This window comes from Podarcis erhardii, assembly GCF_964252035.2.
Source record: "Podarcis erhardii genome assembly, chromosome: 11".
Lineage (NCBI taxonomy): Eukaryota > Metazoa > Chordata > Lepidosauria > Squamata > Lacertidae > Podarcis > Podarcis erhardii.
Genome location: NC_138501.1, coordinates 41,947,778 through 41,971,054, shown reverse-complemented (window position 1 = coordinate 41,971,054; position 23,277 = coordinate 41,947,778). Strand labels below are relative to the sequence as shown.

At 43.8% G+C, this 23,277-nt stretch overlaps 1 protein-coding gene across 3 annotated transcripts in view; it reads right to left on the bottom strand.

Moving 5' to 3' along the window:
* Positions 1-12,974, bottom strand: part of PDZD2 (PDZ domain containing 2) — a 248,605-nt gene extending 235,631 nt beyond the window's left edge. The window contains exon 1 of one of the 3 annotated variants that reach the window (XM_081881317.1): positions 12,670-12,974. The gene's annotated coding sequence lies outside the window, so the exon portion shown is untranslated. Of the gene's footprint in view, positions 1-11,130; positions 11,233-12,669 lie in introns of those variants that run through there. The other 2 variants (XM_081881320.1, XM_081881318.1) reach the window with 2 other exon arrangements.
* Between the last annotated feature and the right edge of the window lie 10,303 nt (positions 12,975-23,277).

Here is a 23,277-nt window from a genome sequence, read left to right as displayed (position 1 = left end):
GGAAGGGGAAGGGTCCTTGAATCTGACCAAATTGGCTAAATATGGATTCAGCCATGACCACAATATGTGGGTAGGTTTAGCTGAAATGGTAGCTAATGTTGCAAATAGGACCAATTGCCTTGTTTGCTCTCTTGGGCCAGATGATTCAGAGGGAGGTATGCCCTTATTACCGATACCATTAGATGCTATTGGTATGGTAAGCGAAATGCCACACCAAACTGAAATACAGAATTTCCCCGGATGGAACTCAACTAAACCATTACGAGTTATACCTGTACAAGGGGAATTCTGTGTACATAAATCATCAGATGCAGCTGATTCTCCCATGATAGGCTCTTCTCATTGTCACTATACTTGGGATTATAAGAAGAATAGTCATACCTGGGCACACGGTACTACCTATCGAACTCGGAATGCCTTGCCCTGTGCACCTCCTTTTATTCATGCATGGAAAGTGGTGTGGAACATAACTGTGACAGAAGAAGGCAATCTAACATACTGCACTGTGAACTCTATACCCCTTTTGGTATTTCGCCTTCTGTACTCCCCGTACCAAAAACCTCAGACCCGATGGTTGTGGTGGATATGTGGAGAATGGGCATACAAGAAACTCCCTTCCAAATGGAGTGGGACTTGTTTCTTGGGTTGGGTATTACCACCAATGTGGATTATGCCCACTAGTTCGGCCAGGCGAACACGAAGGAATGCTGATATTTCTCATATAGCAGGAGGAAGTACCCAAAGTTGGAGCGGTACTGATGATTGGCCGCCAGAGCGCATTATAGCCTATTATGATCCTGCCTCCTGGAATCCTGGTGAGCTCATACAAGGGGCACGGGATCCTATTTATAATCTAAACAGAATAATTCGATTGCAAGCAGTAGTGGAACTTGTAACCAATGCAACGGCCCAGAGTTTGAGACTTATTGCACAACAGTTGGATGAAAGTAGAGCCGCCATTTTGCAGCTGAAAATGGGAATGGATTATGTACTTGCCAGGCAGGGAGGCCTATGTGGAGTCTTGAACTTGACAGGGAATGCCTGTTGCTTTAACATTTCTGATAATGGTGAGGCAATCCGTGTGTTGGCCACAAAGATGGAGAATATAGCACATGTCCCAGTACAAACATGGGAAGGATGGGATATGGGATGGCTCACCAATTGGTTACCTAATGTCACAGGACTCAAAGGGATACTATTGTCTTGCTTGTTTTTCTTGACAGTAGTAGTATTGGTTTTATGTATGATGCCATGTATCATTTCATGTTTTAGAAGTACAATTAGCAAGATGGTTTCAAATGAAACTCTACCTCATATCATGGCCCTATACAGAGCTTTACCTCAGGAATGTGATGAAGGTCAAGCTATCAAGGACACTTGGGATGAAGGTCCTTGAGCTTGAAAGGGGGGAATGAGGCATCTAATCATAAGCCTGCATTTTTATCAAAGCTTCTATATGTTTAATCAGGGCTTGCATTTTAAAAATGAGCTTAAAAAAAGGATTTTCAAATGTTTCATGCCAGGCAAAAGACCAGCTGCCTAAAAGAACCTTGGCAAGATGTTTTTCCTCCTAAGACAAGAAGGGCCCCATTGATTTATAGTAGAAAAACAATTCTCAAAGTCATAAAAAAGGGAGAATTACATATGCTGCCCCAAGGCTGAGAAAACACCATTAGGAATGGGGAAAGATAATACTAATGTGCCTCCCAGTAAAATGAGCCAGATCTTCTTTCTAAGGTTCAAAGGCCAGGAGCAAAAGGGAAAAACATTTAGCTGACAGAGAAAGAGAACATTTTTGGGGGAAGTCTTTTTCTAAAGCTGTTTCTTAAACTAAGAGAGTTAAAAAAAGGTTAAAATGTGTTAAATGTTGGAAAGGCAACTGGCTTGGCAGAAGAAGCAGCTTCTTCCTATTTTATTTTGAGGCTGGAGAGGAGGGGGAAAGGGGGAGGTGCAAACTGAAGAGGCTTCTTTTAAAAGCTGTGTTTTATTGAGTTCCTTCCTTTTTACTTTGAAAAGCTTTATTCTTTTAAGAGGCTACCTATGATAAATGTATGAAATATATTAGCTTAAATATATTGGCTTAAATGTAATTATGCAAAGGATTTAAGGAATGCTAGATTCTTATTTCATATGGTTGTAAGAGTTGTATTTATCCTGAAATTAAGTCAGCCACCAGCCCCCCCCTTGCCAGACAGAAGACGCCATCCGGGCAGTCTTGATATATAGTTGTCAGGCATTTTGTTTAGAAACATTAAATGAAGGAAATCTTTCAATGTTTATGTGAAACTCAAGATCCTTGACATCTGTTGAACATAAAATGTAAGATTAAACCATTTGTTTTAGAAGGCAATAGGGCAAGAAGGGCAAGAGGTGAGCTGGTAATTAAGATTCCATGTAAGATATATTATTACTTATTTGTCATTTATATATAGCTCTTTGTCTCCCTTATAAGGGCAAGGAAATGGGTGTATCTTTTGTGGGTGTATCTTTTGTGATTGGCTCTAGCAAACAGCCAATAGGAATTTCAACCAGGCTGATTGGACAGAGGCAGCCACAGGAGGAGCAAAGGGGGCTGGATTAAGGGAATATAAGTGCTGGCCAGAATGGCAGGAGGCCAGGCCAGAGCTTGGTAACCATGTACCACTGTGCCTCTTATTTATTTGTCTGACAAATAAATTACTATTTTAATTTCTCTATTGCTGCGTTGAATATTTCATTCCAGCTAAGCGTTAACCACAAGCAGGGTGCTACACAATAAGACGACTCTAACGAGGGAAATGTTGCTTTCCAGGTTTTGCATCACCGAGTCTCTTCTAGCTACCACAGACAGCGAAAGCGAAAGGGCTCAGGGGCAAGGGAAGAACTCGGCTTTAAAGAAGTGGAACCAAAGCCATCTCTCAAGTCTTGTTGAACAAACACATGGCAGAAACTAGTTCACAGGCTTGAATTGGGGACCTTGCGCTTCCCAATATGGGTAGAAATGTTTTGCTTTTAAGCAGCCATCCAAGCTTAAAGGACCCAGGGGACATCTTGTGAACATGGCCTAGAAACTACCTGCGACTAGGAAACCGTTTTGAGAAAGTGCATTTAACATTTTTCATAGGCTTTCAGACCCTCCAAGTGCCCCTATTTTCTAGGGACAGTCCTGGATTTACAGAAGCCATCCCTGTTTCTGATCCCAGAACATCCCACTTCTCTTTTGGACGTCCCTATTTTCATTGGAGAAATGATGGAGGATATGGAGTTATGCGAACCCCAGGTCAAGGAGCTTTGTGTTATGTACTGAAGTTCTCACCCTGGGCCAGCAGGGGGATACTGTAGATAGTTCAGGTCCACATATGCAAATATGGGATCGAAAGTGACGTTCAGTGATTGGATAGTTTAAGAAAATGGTTACTGTTGCGTTCTAGTGGAGCCTATATAAGGAGGCTGGCTGAACCCTTCAGTTCAGTTCTGTCCTGGCCTGTGAATAAACAAGAGCTGTTTGAAGAATCGCTGTGTCGTCTGATATGTTCACCCACAACTTAACACTTTGGGCCTACCCTGGGTAGCTGCTGCCAGTCAGCGTAGGCAATTCTGAGCTAGATGGAGCACCAGTCTGATTCTGTATAACAGAGCTGCTTATGTTCCTTTATAAGATTGCCTACTATCATTCCCTTTTCACACAAAGATCCACAGGTAAACAATGCTTATGAATGGAAGCCAAGCCATTCAATGGTTCCTTTTAGGTAGACACAGAGACTCTCAAGGCCTGAACTTCATACGTCGAATTCAAAATGCACACAATCTTTCTGCAATGCACTGAATTGGATTTCTAGGTTTCAAGGTCAGCTTTATAGTTTTGAATGTGGTGCCTTTTATTAGTTTTGTTTGCTCTTTTTTCCTCTTAAGCTTACAGCACCGCATAGCAAGCCCTGTCGAGTGATGTATCTTAATGACACACTGAACTACACTTTACCCATGAAAAAAGCTGCCAGATGTTTCATGCTGTCCGATTTTATTAGGTCACTGCACAAAGAAGAGTCAAAGGTAATTCCTTTTAAAAACAAAAACACAACCACTAGCCCATTTTCAATTTGGTAACATTTTTCCTCCCCAGATTCTAGTGCAATGCAGTAGAGTTGACAATATTGATTGCAATTAAAAATAACAATAAAGCCAGGAGGAATTAAAGACAAGCTTTCGAGATCAGAAATTTTTGCTCAGTGATATTTACGACAGCATCAGAAATCTTTTCTCAGTGTGGGTAACCAGGAACTAAGGGACTGGTGTTAAAAAAAGATCCAGGCTTGGATTCACCCTCCCCTATAATCTCATGTGCCATAAATGATGGAATTCCATGTGGAATCTGTTATTTGGATTCTCAACAATCTCAGCATTCATTTACAAACAAAAGGTGTGGGGATGAAGCAGGTTTTTGGCCTTGATGTCTACAGAGATAGGTATGAATGACTCCAAAATTCAGAGTAGAAGAACATTTCTGCCATGCATTCGGATCTATTATCAATAACTCCTAATCATGAGCCCCTCCCCCCCCCAGCCTGCATAGTTTTCTCATAATCTTCCCATCTCTCTCATGGAGGAGCAGGAGGGGAATCTCAGCTACCACATTGGGGAGGGAATCTCAATTCACACTGGGCTGCTCTTATTATAAGGAAGAAAATGTACACACATATCATTGGCTTGCAGCGGTTTTTTCACACCACAATTTGTGGGTGTGAAAAAATATAAACTGCTCTGGAATCTGCTTCAGTCACTTTCTTCCCTATCCGAGTTTCAAGCCTACTTTGCCTTTCTCCCAAAACAGCATGCAACAATTTGTAAAACAAATTATTTCTGCAACAATATTTATAACAGAGGGAAAAACCATACCTGTACAAGACTGCAGACTCTAGATAAGAGTAACAAGTAATAGCACAAATTAGCAGCCAAGAATGAATACTTTCTTAAAGCAGCACTTCAGTGGGTTCAAGAAATGCAGTCCTTGACAATAATATATTCTCTAATTACCCAAATAAAAGCTGCACAATTTGGGTCATCCTGTCATTCTTCTTGTTGCTAGAGATTTGTGGCTTTGGGAGTTCTTGAGCAATGTGCAGTTCCACAAAAACCAACAGGTCCATCTATGACTAACTGTGAGTTAATGAAAAGGCGGCTTGGGTGCATAGTAGATAGGGCTGCTACACCAGGCAAAGCCAATAGGGTGCCGTCCAAATGGGGTTGGACTCCAACTCCCAGCAACCCCAGCCCCCATGGCCAATGATCAGGGATGATGGGAGCTGTGGTTCAGCAGTAGGTCAGAGTCTGCCACTGAAGTAGAACTGCCAACACTCAACCATTCACAAGAGATTAAAGTGGTACCTTGGTTCTCAAACGCCTTGGTACTCAAACAACTGGGAACCCAAACACTGCAAATACAGCACAGTAGTAAGTGTTCCCTTCTGCGAACCTTTTTCGGAGGTTGGATGTGCTCTGTTTTGAGTGCCACACTTCCGTTTCGAGTGTTACGCCTGTCTGTTTTTGCTATTTATTCTGCGTTTTTGTGGCTCTTTTTTGTTTTGTTTTTTTTTGTGACTGTGCGGAACCCAGTTCAGCTACTGATTGATTGTGTGACTGCAGTACATTGTTTATTGCTTTCATTTTATGGATCAATGGTCTCATTAGATAGTAAAATTCATGTTAGATTGCTGTTTTAGGGGTTGTTTTTACAAGTCTGGAACAGATTACCGTATTTTTTTGCTCTATAAGACTCACTTTTTCCCTCCTAAAAAGGAAGGGGAAATGTGTGTGCGTCTTATGGAGCGAATGCAGGCTGCGCAGCTATCCCAGAAGCTAGGACAGTGAGAGGGATCGCTGTGCAGGGCTCCCTCTTGTTGTTCTAGCTTCTGGCTTAGCCGCACAAAGCCTCATCAGGGCAGGGGGAGCCTTCATCCTGCTGCCCTGAAGAGGCTTCGTGCGGCTATCCCAGAAGCCAGAACAGCGAGAAGGATCACTGCACAGCGATTCCTCTTGCTGTTCTGGCTTCTGGAATTCAGAATATATTTTTTTATTGTTTTCCTCCTCCAAAAACTAGGTGCATTTTCCTCCTCCAAAAACTAGGTCTGGTGCATCTTATAAAGTGAAAAATATGGTAATCCATTTTGCATTACTTTCTATGGGAGAGCGCGCCTTGGTTTTGGAACACTTTGGTTTTGGAACCAACTTCCGGGACGGACTAAGTTTGAAGACCAAGGTACCACTATACAAGCAACTAAGTAGATTCTATGCACTCTTCCAGACTCTAATCAGGGGAAGAATCATAGAAGTATAAAGCTGGGAGGGACCACAAGGGTCATCTAAACCCTGCACACAAGAATCTTTTGCCTAAAGTGGGGTTTGAAACTACAACCAAGAGTTTAAGAGTCTCCTTTTAAGAATTATTGGGACAGAAGTTCCAAACAAGATGATTAGGCTGTTTATGATTCTAACAACAGCAGCTAGGATCCTCTATGCACAAAAATGGAAGAAAGAAGTTTCCACCAAAAAAGAATTGGCAAAGTTAACAGATAAAATAAGAGAACCTAACGGTAACTGTTTTATGGAAGAATGGAAGCCTTTTTCCAACTACTTAAAGAACTACTATAGTATGATGAATTCACGAACAGGATTTGAACTATAAGCAACAGAAGGAATTAGAGATTATTGTATTGTTAGGGTGTAAGAGAGAGAAAATAAGGTGCAGCAAAGGAGGAGAAATAAAAAACGCCATGGAAAATGGAGTGAGAAGTCGACAAAAGAAAATAAAAATCTGTTACGTATTGGAGTGTATATCTGAAACTTTTGAAAACTTAATAAATTATAACTGAAAAAGGGAATCATTTAAAGAAGTTTCCATACACTCATCCAGACTACATAATCAGGGAAGAGTGTCTGATCCGTCTCCCAAGATCACAGCACAGGAGTGAAGGCTTTCTCTGCTATTTCTACCTCGTATGGGATTAGCTCCCAAGCGAAGACCAGCTCTCCTCTAGGGAGGAAGGTAAGAGAGAGAAACAACTCTCTTACCCAAAGGAGAGAGACAATTGGACATGAGCCTGACATCAGCACTATCAACGTTCAGAAAGCATCGGGAGAGGACTTCAGTCTCTCAGGACACACTGCTGCTGACCTGATTCTGTAACAAAAAGTTTCAAAGGGAGACTTCAGAGCAAAATTGCTGAACTGGAACTTATCCTCAAGTTTCATTCTATTCATTTAGTTCTTGATAGGATCTTCTCTCCCACTCCAGGTGTCAAATTAGCATAGCAAAGGTGGGAAGATTGCATTATCTAAAATTCCTGCACTGCTCGCATCTTGTATGTGTTTTGCATGTAAGTGTCACAGCCCTACTTGCATTTCATGACCTTTGGGCTTCAGTGATTTGATTTTCTCTCCTCCCTGTGCCACACTCTGTATTTTTCAATAATGAGAGATAAAGGCTAGATAGAGATATTTCTCTGCCAACTAACAATACCACTTCATATATCTGATAAAGAGGCTCATTGCCACAATATACCTGCTAGTATTTAAAAAGCCACACAACATCCATTCCAAAGTCCATAAATTACACTGGTCAACAACAAATTTGTTGTCTGTGTTTTTTCAGTTGATTTAGGACGAATCTGATGCGCTGAATCCAAAAATCACATTGGTTTTGCTCAATCAGGTCAAGTTTTTGAGCTATGGCCACATGTCATTTTTTTACGTTTTTGTTCACATGTACGCTTGTGTGGAGCATTTTAGAAGAAGTTGGTGGGGGTAAAATGCCATGTCGAATAATTGTTTTGATTGGAAATGATTATTTTAATGACAAGAAGTATTCAGGTCCTATAGTTCTAGGTGATTATGTCGAAAAGGGATCAGTTTGAAGTCATAAAACCTCGAAATCTTCCATAAATTGGTGCGGCAAAGAATAAAGTTGGGGGATCAAAACTAAGTTAATGGGGCAGCCGCCCCACGAAGTGTATAGGAAACTCCACCCGCGCATGCGCCAACTTATGACTAATGACTTATGGGTGGACCAATGGCAAGAAGAGTCTGAACTTTGGAATTCTCATGGTTTGGAGGGAGCTGACAAACCATGTCACTGACTGCTACTTCTGTGCTGTTGATGTGACTGGGATCAACAGAAAGAACCAGAGCAGCTTCAAGTATCCTGATCTTCAATCAGCACGTTGTCCTGTAGCTCATTGTGATGAAATTCCAGTGCCTATCTTCGGAGAACTTCCTGACATTAGTGACGAAGATGCCTCCAGTGTTGAAGGACATGAAGAAGAAGAAGTGGTTCTTGAAGATGATGCTCCACATACACTTTCCCAAAACAAGTTGAATGATCTAGTTCACGACCTCAGCTTGTCAAAGGACTCTGCCGAACTGTTGGCATCCAGATTGAAAGAAAAAAACCTCCTCTCTGACAGTGCTCACATCAGCTTCTTCCGCAACAGGCATCAAGAGTTTTTTCCTCCATTTTTTCTCGGAAGAGAAGGGCTTGGTGTACTGTGCAGGTATTGTGCAGCTTCTGCTCAAGCTTGGAGTGCCACAGTAGGAACCCAAAGATTGGAGACTGTTCATTGACAGCAGCAAGCGATCACTGAAATGTGTTCTGCTACACAACGGCAACCAGTTTGCCTCTATACCCCTGGCTCACTCGAGTACACTGAAGGAGAACTATGAAGCGGTGAAGTATGTGCTGGAGAAAATTAGTTATGATCAGCATAAGTGGTTTATTTGTGTTGACCTGAAGATGGTGAACTTTTTGTTAGGACAACAGTCTGGCTTCACCAAGTACCCATGTTTTCTGTGCATGTGGGATAGTAGGGACCATGCTCAGCATTACACGAAGGAGGACTGGCCTGTGCAGGAGGAATTGGTGCCTTACAAAAAAAGGAACGTCATCAATGACCCTCTGGTGGACAGAGACAGAATACTCTTCCCACCGCTGCACATCAAGCTCGGCTTTATCAAGCAGTTCACCAAGGCTCTGGACAAGGATGGTGACTGCTTCACTTACTTGTGCCAGGCTTTTCCAGGATTGACCATGGAGAAGTTGAAAGCTGGCATCTTTGACGGTCCTCAGATCCGTCAGCTCATCAGAGATCCAGAGTTCGGAAACTCAATGAACGAAGTGGAACTGGAAGCGTGGAAGGCATTTGATCTGGTAGTGAACAACTTTCTTGGCAACAATAAGGCCAGAAACTACGCAGAACTTGTCAACAACATGCTGACTGCTTTCAGAAACCTGGGCTGCAACATGAGCGTCAAGATGCACTACCTATTTTCACATATGGACCGGTTTCCTGAGAACCTGGGTTCAATGAGTGACGAGCAGGGGAAGAGATTCCATCAGGACATGAAAGAGATGGAGACCAGGTATCAGGGTCGCTGGGACGCAGTCATGATGGCTGACTACTGTTGGACTCTGAAGAGAGACCTCCCTGCCGCTGAGCATTCCAGGAGTTCCAAGAAACGGAAGTTCAAGCCCTGAAGTTTGAAAAATGGTGAAGCAACATGCAATTTACGTCTACTTACCTTTATCAATGCCCACCATTCAGTTTACAGTAATCGATGCTTCTATCAGGTAATCAATATATGTTGTTGGAAAAACTTTTTTTTCCTCTTAAAAACATATTTAGGATGATATATGTTGACAAAAATCAGCTGATAATGCCACAGAAATGTAATCAATTTTGTCAAGATCTGATTTTTTTCAAATCAACATAGCACAAAAACCTGACCTGGAGAGAAACGGATGCCATTTCCTGATTCAGCAGTGCAAAAATACCCTAAATCAGTTGTAGAAATCTAGACAACATTCAAAAGGTAAAAAATTGTTGCCCAGTGTTATTATTACTGTATTGTTACAGGGAACCAGGAAGAGGGCCTTCTCGGTAGTGGCACCTGCCCCTTGGAATGCCCTCCAGTCAGATGTCAAAGAGATGACTAATTATACATCTTCCATAGGCATCTGAAGGCAGCCATGTATCAGGAAGCTTTTACTGTCTGATGTGTCTAGTGTTCTTTTATATTTTGTTGGAAGCTGCCCAGAGTGGCTGGAGCAACGCAGTCAGGCAGTGTACAAACAAATTATTATTATTATTTAAAGAACATGGCTTTCCCCAAAGAATCCAGGTAGTTTGTTAAGGAGGAAGGGAATTGAAGCTCTGCGAGGAGCAAACCAAAGTCCCCTGAGTTTGAAATGTATGATGTGCCCAAATTGTCACTTTCCCAAGAACCCAAACTTTGATCTATCCTCAACCACCACCTCCACAGAGCTTCCTTTTGTAATGACACCTTTAGGGGCAATTGTGGAACTGATGTTTATTTACTGCATCAATATTACTTTAAAATTCGAATATAGAACTGAGAAGCCCAGTCTGTAAAACACGTCCTGTTAAAGGCCTGGGTGGTGAACAAAAAGTTCTTCAGCCGGTGCAGAAAAGACCATGGGTTGTAGCCAGTGCTGATCCTACTCATGAGAAGACCCACCGAAATAATTAGGCATGGCTAAGTTACATGCTTCCATTTCAGTGGGTCTATGCCGAGTAAAATTTCTCTGGCTAGGACCCCATGAAGACATTGCCAGGTGAACCATTCTGGGAAGGCTATACAGTGGTTCCTCGGGTTAAGAACTTAATTCGTTCTGGAGGTCTGTTCTTAACCTGGAGCACCACTTTAGCGAATGGGGCCTCCTGCTGCCACTGTGCCGCCGCTGCACAATTTCTGTTCTCATCCTGAAGCAAAGTTCTTAACCTGGGGTACTATTTCTGGGTTAGCAGAGTCTGTAACCTGAAGCGTATGTAACCTGAGGTACCACTATACTCTGACAGTATTCTACACTTTTCATAAACCCCCCTCCTCAGCTGTTGGGAAATTAGCCTACAGAACTTTTTAATAGAATCACAGAATTGTAGTGTTGGGAAGGGACCCCCAAAGTCATCTAGTCCAACCCCTTACAGTGCATGAATCTCGAAGAAAGCATCCATTTTAAACCAAGAAACCAACTTAAAATAGAATAAAAGCAATGGCTATCTTGGCGCCGGGCTCTTTCAGAACAAAATAATCCACGGAAATTAAAATAACCTATGCAAATAAACTCAGAGCAAGGATCTCTACCTGAGAAAGGCTGCCATTTACACGGCTCGCTCCTTTAGGAGGCGCTCCGCCGCGGTGTCCCGCCCAGGGAACGGAAACGCTTCCTCACGTGCAAACGAGCCAGCAACTTTTCCAAAGCCTAGCCGGCTCTGAGCGAAGAGGAGGCCGCTTGGCTTCTCTCCTCCTGCACCCCACCCACCCATTCCTTTGCGGTCCGGCTCTCTTGACAAACCTCAGCAGCTGTAGTTCTCTGCTGGGCGACCTCGTGGTTTTCCTCGGCTGGGCGGGGAGCCGAAGGGACGGGCCCTGGACCGGGAGGCGCCCAGCCCTCCAGAACTTTTAACCAGCCTGGACTGGGGCAATTTCCGTTCCCAACACCTGCTGCTTGCTCAACATCTAACCCAGAGCCTCCCTAACTTTGGGGGGGGGGGCCGCCAACCCTCCTCCCGCTCCATGGTTCCATAAGCACCTCCCCAGTACCTGCTACCCTACCCTAACACAAACCATTATTCAGAACAGTGGTTCGCACGACCCACTAAGGAAGGTGGGGACACAACCGAATTCTAAACAGTAGCAAGACATTGCACATTTATTCAAAATCCAGCTAAATCTTTTTGGTTTAATTCATTCAACAAAACTGGTGAGCTGGTGAGAGTAGCTTTTCAACGTCATTTGCACCTCCAGCGATACCCGGCCGCCCCCTTGTCTCTTATTAGCGCCTCTCTCTCTCCCCCCCCCCCACCCCAGGTTTACCCCACCGCCTCCCAGGATGAGCTCGCAAGCTTCCTTGCAATTTTAGGGCAGTGGATTGGTCCTAGTTAAAGCATTATTGCCCAGCTGTAGGTTTTTTTTTTGGGGGGGGGGGAGTTCCTTACGGGCCAAGACGGGTTCCTTTGCTCTTCACGTTTCTCCAGCTAGTCCTCCTTCTGAGGAAGAAAACCACATGCATACAAGCGGAGCGGAGCCCAAACCTGCAATTCCTAAAAATCGCCTTGATTTGGGAAACACGTCTGAAATCAGAGCTAGGCTTCTCTGCCTTCCCGCAAGGGGGATGCCTGGGACAGTCTTCGAAAGACTCAGGGTGTTGACCTGGATTTCAGCGGAGAACAATTCGAAGAGTATTTTGTTTAAATAATAATGATTGCGAGGGCAGACTTAGTTCAGCCTCCGCTCCCCCAACAATGGGAAAAGATGACTTAGTCTTGGGCACAACTTTCCCCCCACGCTCACACATGCAGGCACGGAACACGCCCCTCTTCGGAAAGCAGAGGGGCAAAACCCCAACAGGGGGGCGGAGTGCGGAGAGATGGAGGACTCGCTTTCCGGCTTGCATTCACTTTGAGGGTGTATCGTGAGGGTCTCTGCCTCCCCCCCCCCGCCGCCGCCCAGGCTGCCTTCCTAACCCCATTCGTCCCGGGGGTTGGCTTCTCCTGAGCCCCCCAGGCAGAGCCGCCTCTACACCCTCCAGAACCCCACAAGCGTTTTCACAGCCCCCCATTCTCCCCCGTCCCTAGAAGCCCCAGCCCTGTCTGCCCCGCTCTCCGCAAGCCGCCCTCTCACCTGCTACAGCTGCTGCTGCTGGTGGTCCAGAGGCAGCCTGTGATTCTCGCAGTTCAAAGCAGGGAGGAGAAAGGCGGGTTTTTCTGGGTTTTAGTTTTTTGTTTTTAAGCAGAGATCCGAGTCCTCCCGCTAGTGTTGTTCTCAATTTAGCTGCACCGCTTGCAACCATTGGGGGAAGAACCGTGGAAACCGCCCGCCTCCCTTCTCTGCGATAGGCGGGACGGCTGGGAGGAGAAGCTCTGATTCGTAGCTCCAAGAGCCCCCCACTCCCTCGCCGCGCTTTGCTTTTTTGGTAAGGGGGCGAGGAAACCCCGCTCTTCCCTTCTCTCCCGTTTGCATCCAGCGTTCATTCAAAGATGAGGAGCGCCCCGCCCCTTCATTTGCATGGGGCGGGGCCCTTCCGAGGCGGAGGAGGCCGAGGAGTCCCCATTGGCTGGGGGCGTTCCTCTCCGAGTGACGCGTCAGGGCCGGTGTTCCCCCGCTGCCGCCGCGCTCTGTACCCACAGAATGAATATATGAATGAATGATGAGCGGCTGCCTCACACTTATTCTGAAAGTCTTCCTCGAGGAGGTTGCAGAGAGGGGAAGGCGACAGAGATTTCCTCACTCTCCCTTGCTGCTGGGGAGTTGCTGAGCAGGGAGTGTGGAGACTGTGAGACTCCCTCTCCGGGAGGCCACGTCTGTTTTCCCCGACGTGACAGCTGCTTCTCCACCAAGGCAAAGCGCCAAGAAACTGTGAAGAGAGACGTGGACTTTTCTCTCTCATTTTTCCCCTCCTTAAAAAATAAAAAATTGCAACATGCAAGCACAGCGGGATCAAGCTGTGAACAGCTTAGGGCTTTAATTCCATCACTTAGTATGCAGGGAATAATTGATGGCACTCACCTCGTTTGAAGGATGACATTGTCACACAGGTATTATTAAATCCGCAGCACATCCCTGCGGGAACTGGAGGCGATGGGAGGCTCCAGTTCCCCTGCCTGGGCCTCTGCCAGGCCTGGTCTCGTGGGTGGCTGGGTCACCCCCTCCTCTCCGCTAGGCTGGCTGCCAAAAATACTTCTGGGTGTGCGCTGTGAGGGTTTGGTATTGATTGGAAACAGGAAGGCTCAGACTTTGTCATTGCCAGCCTGGCTTAATTAACTCAACAGGCTGAGCCTCCCTGATCCGGATCGGCCACTATGCCAAGGGTGTAAGGGTCAGAGGGCATCTCCTTGCATGGGCAGTGGGTGGCATCCCTGCTTCTCCCCCCACCCCACTTTGAAGCTTTCTCTTAGGGCCAGCCTTGACACCAGAGCAAAATGAAGTAGCTGCTTAGGCAGCAGGTTCTATATAGGGCACAGTTTTCTTGCCTCTAATTTCTATCTCTCCGAGTCATTTCTTTAAAACATACCAGCGTGGTCCAGAGCAGAATCCATCCATCAATCTGTACGGCTTTTCACTCTGGGTTCAAAAACATCTGAGGCTTGCCATAGTCATGTTCAGAGCCTCCAAGGGGGTTGTGCCATTCTCTGAGCAGTTTCTCAGCAGCACAAAGATGCTTATGAGTTGTCTGGAAGCAGCTGGCAGACAGAAACATTTCAGAGAGGAAACCTTAGAGATCACAGGCTGGAGGGGGCAGGTGAGTCAGTGAAGAGCCCAAACCCAAATGCTGGTAGCATTTAAAGTGCTTTGAAGTTACTTAATCTTAATTGGTTTTAAATAATACTTTGATTTTAGGGGGGGGGTTAAAATAAAATTTCTCTAATTTTAAATAAATTGGGGAGGGGGGGTACCTGGTGCTTCCCTTTTAAACCAATATTTTGAATGTATTGGCTGGCTCCAGGAAGCCAAAAACATGCTCAGTTTTTACTGAGCAATTTGTGCTGAATGCTGCCTCCATACTTTTTATTATATCACCACAATTTTAAAAGGGTTAGATATTTCCATTTTCCCCCAAGGCTGACTTTAAAACTAAATATATTTACATTCCCCTCATGACCTTGCAAGAACCACCAGACATTTTTTTTTTTTTGGAGGGGAGAGAACTGGCATCTGAATGGTACAGCAAAACTTTTTTAAATGTTGGCCTTGGTGTTTGTGTCAGCTTCCAGTAATATTATGTCTTAGGCCTGCACTGCTCCCCCCCTTCAATTAATGCTAAAAAGCTTAATAAAATGTTTTGGACCATGGGCACCATGTTGCCTCAAACAACCTTAAATACAGCTTTCGATCCATACTTCAAAGAATCTTATTTGGGTTCTTCTCAAGTCTCTCTTCTCAATGCTATAATGTGAGGGTTGTGGTTCCTTTAATCCTTGGTGTTAATCCAAAGATAAGTTACCTTGCAATAAGATGTTTTCAATTACTAGTATTAAATGATGATCCCTGTAGATGATGGCAATGTACATCCACTGGGCAAGTATTGGGATCAGAATCCATGGTTCCCAACCCAGCCTTGCAGGCATCTGGCCTAGAAATTCCAGGCTAGCAAGATGATCCATGTAGGTTTATATTTTCTTAGCACTTCCAAACAACTTCAGGTGAATTTACTTTGATATTTTAAAAACTGGTGTGAGTTAGTGGTGCTGAATTTAAAAAGAGCAAAACTCCGATAGTGCAGAATTTAGAAGACTGGAAACACACAGGTAACTAGCTACAGCAGGATAGATGAAAACATGGCAAAGGTGAGATCTAATATGTTTCTAGGCTTACGAAAGTTAAGGCACTGTTACAGGTGGGTGGCTGTGGCACTTCAAAGCACCTTTCCATTTCCAAAAGAAGCAGAAGCTAGACATTTAGGAAGAATTGTTCCTTTGGCTACATTTCTAATGGTGACAGCTATTACTGACTCTCTTGCTAGGTTTGTGAATAATAATAACCATCTACTGAATTTCTAATAATGTCTTGGCAGCAAATTATAGTTGCCTCATTATGGCAGTTTTGCCACTGGCATCAAGAGGAGCAAGATCTGGCTCTGTATTCCTCAATTCAACGCTGCAATAGTTTCGGCCTATTATCTATCTGCCGCACTCATTGAAAAGTTAGCAATTTTCATCTGAAAGTGTTAAGCCACTCTCTGCACAAAGAGAAAATTGATTCTCGCACACTGCGTTTAAGTAGTGGGCCTAATACAGTAGGAATGCTGAGACGAGGAAAGCAAAGCTTCATTCGGGTTATTTAGATATTGTGCCAAGCAAAGATATGTCTCTTTCTTCCTCTGCTCTCGTACAGCCTGCTAGTTCCTATTGAACAGGTGTCCCCAACCACTTCATTGGGCCTGCACTGAGCTACACAAAAAGACCATAGTGAAAGATACCTGGAGCTACACTAACCTGCAAGACAGGAGGCTGAAAGGGGGCAGCCTAGAACATCTGGATTTGGCTGTCGAAGAGCGTTTTGAAGCTGGCTGGGAAAAGTTGTTGTCAGGGGCTGATTGGAGGCAGAGGAATGGTGGGAGAAACCAGCTGGGGAACCCTTAATAAAAGAAAGGAGAAAAGGGAAAAGACTGGGAGATGTCAGAAGCTGAAGTGGTGACAGAGTTTAGTGAGCTGTGAGCGTCTGTAGCCGAGAGAAGTCCAGAAGAAGAAGCAGAAGCAGGAGGAGAGGGAGACCAAGATGCAGAGATGAGTCAGGCTGGTAGAAGCACAGGTGAGGACCCTCCTGCTGCAACAAGCTCCCCTCTCCCCTGGTCTGCCAGAATCAGAAGAGGTATTAAGTGGGCAGAGGAGAAATTAGTGTCATGCAGGCACAGTCTCAGATTGCTTGGGGAAAACCCTGTAGGGGCACCCGAGGGAAGGCTGTGCCCCTTTGTCTCTGCACGTGCTTCATAGGGGAAAGAAGAGTTGCTGTGCTCATAAGGCCTGACACTCCTGTGTGGATCCTGTGTTCACAGTGGTACTTCAGGTTAAGTACTTAATTCGTTCCGGAGGTCCATACTTCACCTGAAACTGTTCTTAACCTGAAGCACCACTTTAGCTAAAGGGGCCTCCTGCTGCTGCTGCGCCGCCAGAACACGATTTCTGTTCTCATCCTGAAGCAAAGTTCTTAACCTGAAGCACTATTTCTGGGTTAGCAGAACCTGAAGCGTATGTAACCTGAAGCGTATGTAACCCGAGGTAAATGTAAAGGGACCCCTGACCATTAGGTCCAGTCGTGGCCGACTCTGGGGTTGCGGCGCTCATCTCGCTCTATTGGCCGACGTACAGCTTCTGGGTCATGTGGCCAGCATGACTAAGCCGCTTCTGGCGAACCAGAGCAGTGCACGGAAACGCCGTTTACCTTCCCGCCGGAGCAGTACCTATTTATCTACTTGCACTTTGATGTGCTTTCAAACTGCTAGGTTGGCAGGAGCAGGGACCGAGCAGCGGGAGCTCACCCCGTCACGGGGATTCGAACCACCGAACTTCTGATTGGCAAGTCCTAGGCTCTGTGGTTTAACCCACAGCGCCACCCGCGTCCCTGTAACCCGAGGTACCACTGTACTAATAAAGAGTTCACTCCACTTACTTTGTGTGATTTACCTCTGGCTCACTCCTGTCAGTTGCTAAGAAGTTCCTGTATGGAAATAAACAAGTTTTATGTCACTGCAGCAGGTCAAGCCTTAAATGAAATGGTGCTCCAGGCAAGGAGCATCTTCAGTGCCCCCCCCCCATTGGTTCAGCTTCAAATACTTTACCTCTTTGCATTTGTAGCCCATTTCAAGGCAGATGTATGCATGACGTGGCCCAGCTGTGCGAGATAGTAAATGTGTGTGCAACCAACTAATCAGAGGTGCCCACAATCACTCGCCAGTGCCCCATTTGTTGAATGGGCACTGATACTGCAAATTCTTTTCCACAGATAAAAAGCAAACTTCAGCAAAATGCTGGACACATAGGGCTGTGTTGCCAGCTTTGCAAGTGGAAGTCATTTTGCACAATTTATTTCAGCTGTTGAGTGGATGCTTGAACGGAGAACAGTGGGGGCTGATGGTATGGAAGGATCTGTAAGCAAGAAGCTTCTAGGCACAGAAACTCTCACAAAGTACATTAAACATTTAGAAGAGAGCTGTATAATTCAGACTTTTGGAATTACAGCAAACAAGTCCTAGTCTTGTTGATATATTCAGTAAAATCCAGTGATAAAGCTTGCCTCAGGGCTCGCCGCACTTCCGCTTGTCCTTTGCCGAGAAAGCATGGGTCAAGCGGTTTCCCACTTGCACTGCGGTTTCTAGGCATAGGTCTGAGCAGTTTTGCCTTTGGCCTGCCGCTTCTTCCTGGAAAACACACTCTTTAGCACTAAATCGGAACAGCCACCTGCGGAAAATCCGATTGCTGTTTGCTCAGATTCAGCGCTAAACTCTGGGTTTCCCTGGGTGAAAGTGACTGGACAAACAGAGGTGTGGGCAAGCCCTTAGACCCAGGGTATTACTTGAAATAGCAGGTGGGTGCTGCATTTTTCCTCAAGGGGGAAAAAAAACCTCCCTGCACACAGAAAGCCAGCATGTCTAGGAGGCCGATTTGAGCTAGTTGTCTCCCTGGCATGCTTTTTTCCACTACATTCAGGATGGGAGAACATGAAAGCATGCAAGCTCCCACCTGCAACCCGAAGGGTTAGGGTGCATTCCAAGAAAAGCTTCACTGTGGTTCTGCTAAATACTGTATGCAAACTAGGCCTAGGGACCACAGAGCCTGCTTATATTTGATGAGATTTAGGAGTCATGATCTCCTTTTCCTCCACACAGTCAACACCTTCCCTTTTTCGCTGTGAGCTCGTTTCCTTCTCATGTAGGTCAACTGTATACCTCTACAAAACAAGGATTAAATTCCTCACCTATAGCAGGAAAAGCCACACCTATCCAGCCACACCTATACAGTTGCGACAGCTTTGCAGCAAATTATTTTTTAAGATTATTAGGAAGAGCAAGGCATAGTTCTTTATTTAATACACCAGGAAAGCTATAGAGTTGCTGAAGTCATAAAACTTTTTTAAAAATAAAGGTCTGGAGATGAATGTTTGATATGTGGGTTGCTGGATGAAGACACACTGCTGGCATGGACTTTAATGTATTGCTACTGTACTTGCAAAGTTAGCATCTTAGAAAGAACTTGATTTGCTTGTTTTGCTTTGTTACTGGCAAAATGGAAAGTGTGAAAACACCCTGAGCTGTTGAACTGGTGTGAGAGGAGAAGCAGGTTTATAATTTGTTACCATTTTCAATGGATTGATCTCCTTGGAAGAATGACACAGCCAAGGACATCGTTTTTCGTTCCTGGATACTCTTTCAGATCAGAGCTAGGACTTTCAAGCGTTTCCCAGTGATCCAGACATTGCCACGTGTAAACAAAATCATTGGCACAGAGTTTGAATGTTTATTTAGATATATTTAATTCACTCTTCTTCTGGAAAATTCACTATGTGCATTACAATTTGCGTTCAAGAGCAGTGAAAAATTCACACACCCATCCATCCACAGAATATAAGGGAAATGTTACAATGCAGAATTTCACAATTCAGAATTCCACCCACAAACTCCGTATAGATGTCCATCATCATATTAGCCACTTGGACAAATGGAATTCCTTCCTAGATCAATGTGCACATCTGAATTACCTGCTCAGTAGAGTCATCACTGAATCCACACAGTTTGCATTGTATAGGCAAGATTAGGATCCCCCAAATGCTAAATTTGCAGCCTATAGGAGTGGATTTCACACTTTCTACCTACCAGTGTGTTTGTATGCTGCAACTGATATTGTAAGTGTTGGCACTTTATGAATGTGCATGTATATTTTACTTGTAACTTTTGGGAGGTAACTGCCTGAAAATCCACACACAGCTTGTTAAATGAAAATTAAGCTCTCCAGAACAGTCAAAAACTGCTCTTCTAAAAAATATATTAATATGCTTATCAACCTACTAAAAAAGAAACTCTGTGTATGTTTCCTGTGTTCTGTCTTCACACACATATTTCATCTTTACACAAATTTACAGTTCCCTTGATACTGAAAGATGTATGATGGAGAGCCAATGCGGGTAACCATTAAGGACCACTTAAGTCTAAGTTATCATGAATCACGGAAAGCTGATGCGTCATCTGGTGCAAACACAGGGGGAATGTGCCAGGCTACCATCTTCAAAATCTGTAACTCCTTGGAAGTTTAAAAAATAAATGGTCGTTGAATATCTTCACTGGAAGTTGATCTTCAGTGTACCTACTGATTTATTAATTGGTCTCAAAATCTGAATGGTCTACTGTAGAGGTAACTTACCCTCAAAAATATGGTTTAGTAGCAATTTATAGATTTGTCCCTTGGGGCAAGATTCAGCTAAGTTGTTGCATGCACAGAATGAGGTCTTGCTCTGGAAGGATGGGAGAATCCCCAGAACAGGTTTAAGGGGGCATTGGGGGCACACAGGCAGAAGAGGGCTGGGAAGTCTAGTGGACCTTGTTCTGTGCGCTATGTTGGCAATCAAGTTTCTTACCACTCTGGAACAAACCAGGGGGTCATCCAATGCTGACAAATAGTGCAAGATTCAGAATAGGCAGGACAAAGTACTTGCTCCCACAGCATGCAGATTAAATTATGGAAATCACTGTCACAAGGTATAGTGACAGCTACGAACTTTCGGGAGAGTTAAAACAGGAGGAATACATGAAGGATAAAGCTATTGAGAATTAGCACTCTTGCACTTTTGTGTACTATGTAAACCAGTTCTATAGAAATTAGTAGAACTCGTTTCCCCCCTGAGAAAACACCCTTAGACTGATGGTCTATCTTTACTGAGGCAGAGAATCAAAAGTTTTCATCTGTAACTCCTGTGCAAAATGCACTGTCCAAATGAGTAATATGGGAATTTGACCCAAAAAGAGACTTGCCTGCTTCTTGCTCCCTTAACTGTCAAGAAATCAAACACAGTAATATTCCCATTTGGATGTTTCCAGCCATTTCCATTTCTGAGAGACGTAACGTGTGAATCAGCAATCCAAATGCAATTCCCTTTGCATGCAGAACCCTCTGCATCACAGCATGTAAAGCAACGGGAGCAGTTGGAAATTAAATACTGGGGTGTTGTTTGATAGAGATAGCAGCCTATTTTTGCTCTCAGTGATAGCAACACTCACTCTTTTGCTGCTGTAGCAGGAATATTTACATTCTGCTGTGAAGGAAGGCTGCTCATTCACAGAACTGGCACAGCAGATTTATGCATGAATTCTTTACAATAAATATCCGGTGCTTTTAAAGGCACCCGCTGAGTTCAAGTAATCTTTCTCCTGAGTTTATGTGCAGATCTTTTATAAACATACAACCTAAGTTGGCATGCCAGAATGTCAGCATGCTTTATCAATACTGCATTTAACTTACAAACTCTGCCCGAGGAAATTAAATAAAACACACACATACACTTACTTACAGATCAGCAATGTTTTTGAGAAACCATTGTTCTTCGCTATCTGCAGTAGATAGACAGCATGATCCTCATATGTTATCACCAGAGTCACAAAAGAGCTAAGCGGCATTAGCACAATTCAGAAAATATTGTGACACAGCTACATATCATCAGAAGCAATGGAATGGAAAGAGATTCAATCCCCAGGATCTCCAGTAGGGCTGTGAATGTCTCACCATTTGTTGGGATTGTGGTCCTGTGACTTCATGTTGGATCCGTTCCAGTTTAAACGCACATTTTTGAAAGGTTTTGGAAGCATCAATAGGGCTTCTTTTCAGACCTACCATTTTTACTCACATCCACTGGCTTCTGCGGTTGCCATGTGCTGACAATCAAGTGGAGCTGTTTTGTTTATTTTTATTTATAGAATCATAGAATCATAGAATCATAGAGTTGGAAGAGACCAGAAGGGCCATCGAGTCCAACCCCCTGCCAAGCAGGAAACACCATCAGAGCACTCCTGATTTATTTATTGCATAACATTTATATACCTCGATTGTGAAAAGAAAAGCCCTCAAAGTGGTTTACAAAAAAGGCAATAAAATCAAGAAACATTTGCAACTCTATTTTAAAACACACAAAAATTAAAATACCGAAACACATTAAAAAATCACCACAACTTTCTGAGCATCTGGGTAGGCTTCTCTAAACAAGAATGTTTTTAGCAGGTGCTGGAAAGAATACAGTGAAGGCACTTACTTAATCTCAATAGGCAGAGAGTTCCAAAGCAGAAATGCTTTCCTTGTTATTTTGTTTTCCTCTCCCTTCCAGGTTATCAACTTGTGTGCATTCAGAATGTCTCCCTTCTTTTTATATTTTCTTTTTTCTTGCTACACACATTTCATGCAGCTTAGCCAGCATCTTGAGTCAAACAAAAACGCACACCAGAGGAACGGAGGAAGCTTTTGCATATGGTATTTTGTCAACATATTTTATCAGAGCAAGTGGTATAATTCATAATGTAGCCAAACGCAAATAGACAGCAGACGTTATTATGAAAGGAAACAAGTAAATATAAATAATTGGCCTTAAGAAAAAAAATCTAACAAATGCATTTCAATGTAAATAGAATGTTAGGCAGCAATTTATTGTTGGGAGGCGATGTTTAGAGGATGTAAAGTTGTTGTTTTTTAATGGTGGAGCTGTTACTTCTGCCCGAGATGAGACACAGGTGTATTGTAGGAAGCATGAAAAATTCAGAAGACTGACGAATCACATCAATCAGCTGAAGTCCTGGTGGACGCAGAAAAAGAAACTGACCTACAAAATGATACTACTCCCATAGACTCCATTTTCCCCACATTCCCCGCCTACCAATAAAATCTCTGACAAATTTAGTGCAACTCCCATTAGCTAGACAAGTTGTTCAGAATTCCATTGTATCTGAAAAAAGGAAACTTGCCTAGCAAAACTCATACCATGTTGCATTAATATACATTACTATCCAAATTGCCACATTTTTATTACCTTCATAATTCCTAGTTAGCTGAACTCCCTGAGTGTCTTCCAGGTAGCTCTTTATTAGCATTGCTCTTCGTTAATAGCACTCCATTTATGCAAATGTCTGATGATCCAACTGCTTTTGTTGTGTCACAACAATGCAATCAAGATGAAGCAATACTCTGCTGCACTTAAAACATCTGCTAATTGAAAAAAATTATATACTACAGCACTCAGAAACAGTGGTGTTCGAATGGCTAGTTGCAGGAGTCAGCATGTTGAGAATCTCTGCTTTCGCTTAACAAACTGATGGATGGGAAGGAGAATTCCCATCCCTCCATGGCTCTTAAGAGAAAATACACTTCACTTGTTTGGCAAGTTACACCTCAGACCTTGGTCCCATGGGCTAGCTAGGGTGAAGAATGAGCATGGAAGCAGAAGCCAACTAAGAAATGCAAAAAAATGTAAATGTATGCAAAAGGTCCATGACGTATTTTGTGTTGTAGAATCCAGCTTTTTCTGAAAAATAGGGTGGTATTCAACTAAGTTTTACTCAGAAAAGACCTACTGAAATTCACAAACATGACCAAGTTAGGTCCATTAATTTCAGCATGTCTACCCTGAGTAAAACTTGAACACCACCCTGTTTTTTTTCCTTTCTAAACCCATAAACCCAGCCCTACAAGGTAAAGGTAAATGTAAATGTAAAGGACCCCTGGGTGGTTAAATCCAGTCAAAGGCGATTATGGGGTTGCGGCG